Here is a 6,184-nt window from a genome sequence, read left to right as displayed (position 1 = left end):
CTCAAACTTTGTGGGCGGGACTAAGTTCGGAATGGCACCCAGGCTACCTCTTCCTAGCTCCCAGCAACTTCGGTGGGGTCAACAGTTAGAACACCCTCCAGGGTAAGAAAGAAGTCTGGGACTGCTGTGCTAAATCTAGACAGCCTTTAGCATGTCACGGCAGACACACATGAATGAAGCTGGTCAAATCTGGGACTACAGCCTTCTAGAAAAGAACAACAAAGAACAAAATTTGCACAAATGTAGCAAATAGCTGACACACTGCATTACTAAACCCCCCAAATATTAAGGTGTGTACATAAGCATGTGTCACATACAATACCTGTCATAAAATAATAGATTTTTCTTTGACTCCGTGAGGCAGGCTCTACCTACATGACATACATACATACATGACACACAACTGTATACACTCTGTGAATACAAAATGACAAGAAGTTTTTCTAAGTATAAGGGAGCACACTGAATATTTATTTCCCCTTTGGAATAAAGTATTTTTGAGTAAAATTCAAAGGTCACTGGAACAGAACTCAAGCTCGGTTCGGCCTCCACTTGGCTTGCATGTGCTACCCGAAACTCTATAGCTCCTAGCACAGCTAGGAATGTCATAAGATCCCTATATTAACTGCATTCGCAGCAGGAAGAATCCTGGATTCCTGGTCCAAGTTCCTTCTTAACTGCCAGCACTCTTCGGAGAGGACTTATAGCGTTTGCGGACAAACTTTCATTGGGGCTTATGTGTCCTTAAATAGCTGATGCACTTAGATCGAGCCCGTGTTTACGGATACAGTGCTGTGAGAGTTAGAAACATGAACTGATTGAAAAATGGACAATCCATAAGTCAAAGGCGATAGACCCTCTTGGGAAAGGCTGAGCCCAAAGATCTGTTAGCTAGTAAAAAATTGTACCTATAAGATCAGAAGACTTAATCTATGTAATCCAGCTGACCGGGCAGAGGGTTAGAATACCGGCAGCCATGTCTGAAGCTAAGTTATTCCTCTATTTTGTCATGGAGGTTTTTCTATGCAGGTCAAGAATTGAGGAATCAATGTATTTTTTTTCTTTATCTTATTGTAACTTTCATTTAATTAGTTTTATCATTTCATTTCATTGTTTAGGATGTGGAGTTTGGATGATTATGTTTTTACTTTAGTTATACATTAGTTTTAGCCAGTATCAAAGGAAAAATCATGCTAATAGATTCTCAGCAAACAAATTATATAGAATTTAAGATAAAGCATTTTTTTCAAGATATGTATAGATTCCCTAAATTAAAATCTTTTTCTATAGCATTCTGTGTCAATATGGTCATATCTGTTTGGGGTATGATTTCAAAGTTATTACAGTAGATCATACATAGTGTTTATTAACAGATTGTGCAATAATTAAGTTATATACATATGGCACTTTGTAATACTTTTCCCATGGATTGGCAAATATGGATGCATTTAATTAAGGATCAAGTACAGTTTGAAAGATAAACGTAGAGTGGAGTGTTTGTGAACGGGTAGCACATGCAAGCCAAGTGGAGGCCGAACCGAGCTTGAGTTCTGTTCCAGTGACCTTTGAATTTTACTCAAAAATACTTTATTCCAAAGGGGAAATAAATATTCAGTGTGCTCGCTTATACTTAGACAAACTTCTTGTCATTTTGTATTCACAGAGTGTATACAAAGCAGAACTTTGTTTATATAGCTTTCTGGCAGTGAATAAGCAGCAGATTTGCAGTGAAAAATTAACATTTCCATTTATAACGTGCAGCAGTGATCAAGATGTAAACGGTGTAGGAGAGACATGGTGCAAATTGATATGCAAGGTTCAGAGCAGTGTAAAAATAAATAGATATTTATGGTGCAAAAATGCAGTTGAAACATATTCCACTTCCTCTCTCTACCCCATTTTCTGTCATTCCACTTTAACATGCCACAAAAGTTGAAGAACTTTCTAGTAAATTTATCATATTTTTGTTGTACATACAATTAAAAGTATAAATCATATGGATCCAAAATCTAAAATAAGGATTTACTCGAATACATATTAAGCCAAAGTATATCATAATTATTTTGTTCCGATATTTTCTGATCTTTTTTTTCTAACAAAAACAATATGGCTGAGTATCTAATAATAACCAATCTTTCATACCGAAAACATTAGTGTATTTAGTCGTTTAACATAGAGGTGTCACCAAATCTCGTTAAAAGTCACTAAACATCCAATTTACTATTGAAGTAAAGTGAAAGATGTTGTTTTCGGTGCATTTAAGAGGCTTAAGACCACAGATTTTCAATTTATGAGCAGGCGTTCCTTCTGTTTGCATTCAAAAGCTTTAATGTTTGCGTTCTAATTCTGTTGTCTTTCAAATATACTAAATGTTCAACAAATATTTTCTCTTTCTGCTTGCCTAATTCTCCTTGCGCACAAACATTTGCATGCAACTTTGTCTTTTCTTGTGTATCTGATTCAGTCAATAGAACATTACTGTGCTGCTGGCAAGGCCACACTCTCTGCTGAGATACGCTTGTTCTTTTAGTGTGCTCGTCTTCCTCTGTCCACTGCAGGGAAAGACAACTTCAGCTTTCTGCTGCCACTAGTGAGATTTTCTTAGTGTTACATTGGAAAAAATATCTAGAAATAAGCAAAAACATTCTTAAATTAAGTGCATTTACTCTTGATTTGAATAGGTAAATTAGATAATTTGCCAATGGAATTAGTATTTTTACTCTTGAAATAAGATAATCAGATAATGTGCAATTGAAATAAGACAATGCAATTGTGTTTTCTTATTTCACATCTAAAATGTCTTGTTTCTAAAATGTCTTGTTCTTGTTCTCCTCAATTCATGAAAAAATGCACTTATTTTAAGAAAAAAATATCTATCTAGATTTTTTTTTCCAGTGTAAGAGAGACTTTTCAGGGAAATGGTTATTTAAAATAATTTCAAAAGAATTTTTTTTAATTTGTAAAACTTCCTGAAAAATATACACATGAGATGATAAATGCATTTCGCAAGATGTGAGAGCAAATAGTCATCCAGCTACCATAACTCCACAGCAAACTCGAAACTAACACATTAAAAATGCACAATTCAGCCTTAGCTGGCTTTATTCTAAAAGGTGTCAGTATCTGTTATATATTTGATAGAGAGATTAAACCATTTCCTACTTACCTTTGTGAGTCTTTTTTTTTGTTTGTTTTTTAACAGTCGCCAGACAGAAGAGGGCAGGGGTTAAGCTGGTAATATGTAAAAATACATTCTTCCTTAAACATTAAACACACAGCAATGCATTTTGTTCTTATTTACCAAAATGTTCAAAGAGCCATACTGGACCATAAAAACAGATGTCTGGAGCCGCAAAAACATTATAAGTCTTATATAAGCCTCCTAAGGGCTCCAAGTGTATATTATCCCACTATCAAAATAACTAACTAAGCTTAAATACATAATAAGCATTCGTGATTAAATGTTTATCTTCCTTGCAGTTCCTCCTGGAGAAAATGACACACCATGTGACTAATCTGCTGTACGATATTTGGTGCTTTAAGTTTAACTTCCATTACATTTTTATAGTATTATGTGTTCGTGCGTCGATGGAATTATAGAAATACAATACAGAAAACAGATTTTTTTTTTGGTGTTAATTTTATTTATAAGATTTGAAAAAACATGCAATGTGCATAATAGGACTCATGTTATTTCAAACCTCCACATGGAAATAAAATGCAGTCCTCTTTAACCCACAGTAACAAGACGAACCTCTTTTTCACCCTTATCGGGGAAACAGAGCAATAAAACGCAGCCTTCAGCTGCAGCCTTCTGATAAAGTAAGTAGGGTCTGTTAACGAAAATAAGCCACTATAATTTAATTACGATGCAGCCACCAGTTTGATTACAAACCTTGCCATACAGACACGTGTCGCATCCTATGACACACATCTTTATTGATAGAAATGTTTGTATTTATTGTTTAAATGTATTTATTATACAACTTTTTACAGTATTAGAAAAAATAAAGAATGTTTTATTAAAAGAAACTACACACTATATTAAAAGAAACAAACAACCCCCCCAAAAAATCCATCTTTTTCCATTTTCATACATTTTCAAAAGGCTCCAGTGAGTCACAAGGCGGTGGCTGAAGGGCTGCATGCTGCTCTGAAGCCGTTGCCTGCTGACCCCTGGGCTAGGCCATTATCAAGCTCTGTGGATGTAAAACAGGAATGCAGAAACATAAAAAGAAATTTCCCAAAAGGATAAAAAAGCATTTCAGTAATGACATATGACAACTGGTTTTACCTCTAACTGGAGCTGTGTCTGCAACTTGACTCTGACCTCATGTTTCACTCTCTGTATCCTGCCTCCTCCCACAAGGGAATGGGAGTTTAGGAGCACCAGGGTGTGTACCATCTGCAGCTGTGCTTTTGTCTGTCAAATATTAGAGAAAAAACATTTATTTTTATATCAGCATGGGATCAGCATGTACAGGAAGGAGGTCACACATGTGTACGGGAAATGAATTCCTGAGCGCCCTTTTATCTCATTGTGCTGGTTCGCTAACACAACATTCACTGTTTTTGGCTACAGAAAATGCTGCTTTCAGAGAAACTCAGTCACTTCATTTGGATAGGATTTAACTGATCTCAGACAATAATGTTGACAGTTTTATTGTTATTTTTGATCAGGACGTCATTTATATCCAATATCAAAGAGGTTTCTAGAATTTCCTTCTTTCATCTGCGGAATATTGCAAAAGGAAAGAAATCTTATCCAGTCCAATGATGATGCTGATGTTAGGATAATCATCATTGAAGATGTGTGTTTATTACACATTGGTATAACCTTGGTATTGGCTGTTGCGTATTAGAACTGATGTTTTTGCACAATAATGCATATCCTGACAGTTCCCCTGTCAGGATATGCAGTTAGAATCTTCATTCTGTACAAGATTTGGAAATGGAAAGAGAGCGGTGTCCTTCAGCTAAGAGCGAAGTGTAATATTTTGATCTGTGTATGCACCCTGACACAGAGCCTATCTTTAACACTAATAAACTAGTCTATGCATTTGTTACTTCAAGGCTGGACTATTGTAATTCTTTACTATGAGGAGGTCCACAAACTGTAGTTAGAAGTCTTCAGCTGATCCAAAATGCTGCAGCCAGAGTTCTTCTGAAAATTAAAAAAGAGAGATCATATCTCTCCTATTCTGCTTTCTCTTCATTGGCTTCCTGTTAAATCCAGAATATAACTTAAAATCCTCCTTCTCACATATAAAGCTTTAAATGGCCGAGCTCCATCTTATATCTGAGATATGATTGTTCCTTATGTCCCTAAGAGAGCACTTCGCCTTCAATCTGCAGGTTTACACTGGAAAAACGATTTAGAAATAAGTAAAAATCTCTTAAATTAAGTGTATTTACCCTTTTTTGAATAGGTAAATGAGATAATTTGCCAATGCAATGAGTATTTTTACTCTTAAAATAAGATATTTAGATAAAATGCACTTGAAATAAGACAATGCAATTATGTTTTCTTATTTTAAATGTAAATTGTCTTGTTCCATTGGCAAAATGTCTCTTTTACTTTTTCAATTCAAGAACAAATGCACCTATTTTAAGAAGAAATTAGGATTTTCTGCATTTGAGGTTGACACTATGTAGAACAAATGTAATACAATGAGATGCCTATTCTGAAGCATGTCTATATTACTGCTGTTCAAAAAAGACCAAGTATTTTCAAGAATAAAAAAACAACTTTGAGTCATGTTTGAGCTGATGCAGTTTGGCAAACTAGAAGGTGTTAGCTTTCAAATAATGTATAACACATTTAATTCCTCAGTTATTTGCTTTTCCATTTGGGTATGCAAAATAGGGGAGGATTAATTCAAAGGTCAATCTCTATCGTTATGCTCTCTCTTCTTTTCTCAGAGTAGCTACACCGGGTCTTTTTATATTTGCCTGTGACTCCATCCTGGAGAGAAATATCAGCTGTGCTGCTGCCATCAACACCTTTGTTTGTAGATATGTGAGCTTTGCCTGCTTTCCAGTGTAGTCCTGTTCCTCGGAATGTGACTAACTGTATGTGCTCTCTTTCATCCTCTGATATGGGAGCTGGCTTGGAGCCTGTCTGCCTGGCTGTGTGTTTCCTGGACAGGGGTGCCTGTGGAGCTGGTTGACAGTTGCCTTTTGT

Source organism: Cyprinodon variegatus, unplaced genomic scaffold (genome assembly GCF_000732505.1).
Source record: "Cyprinodon variegatus isolate N-32 unplaced genomic scaffold, C_variegatus-1.0 Scaffold292, whole genome shotgun sequence".
Lineage (NCBI taxonomy): Eukaryota > Metazoa > Chordata > Actinopteri > Cyprinodontiformes > Cyprinodontidae > Cyprinodon > Cyprinodon variegatus.
This window is presented reverse-complemented; position numbering follows the sequence as displayed.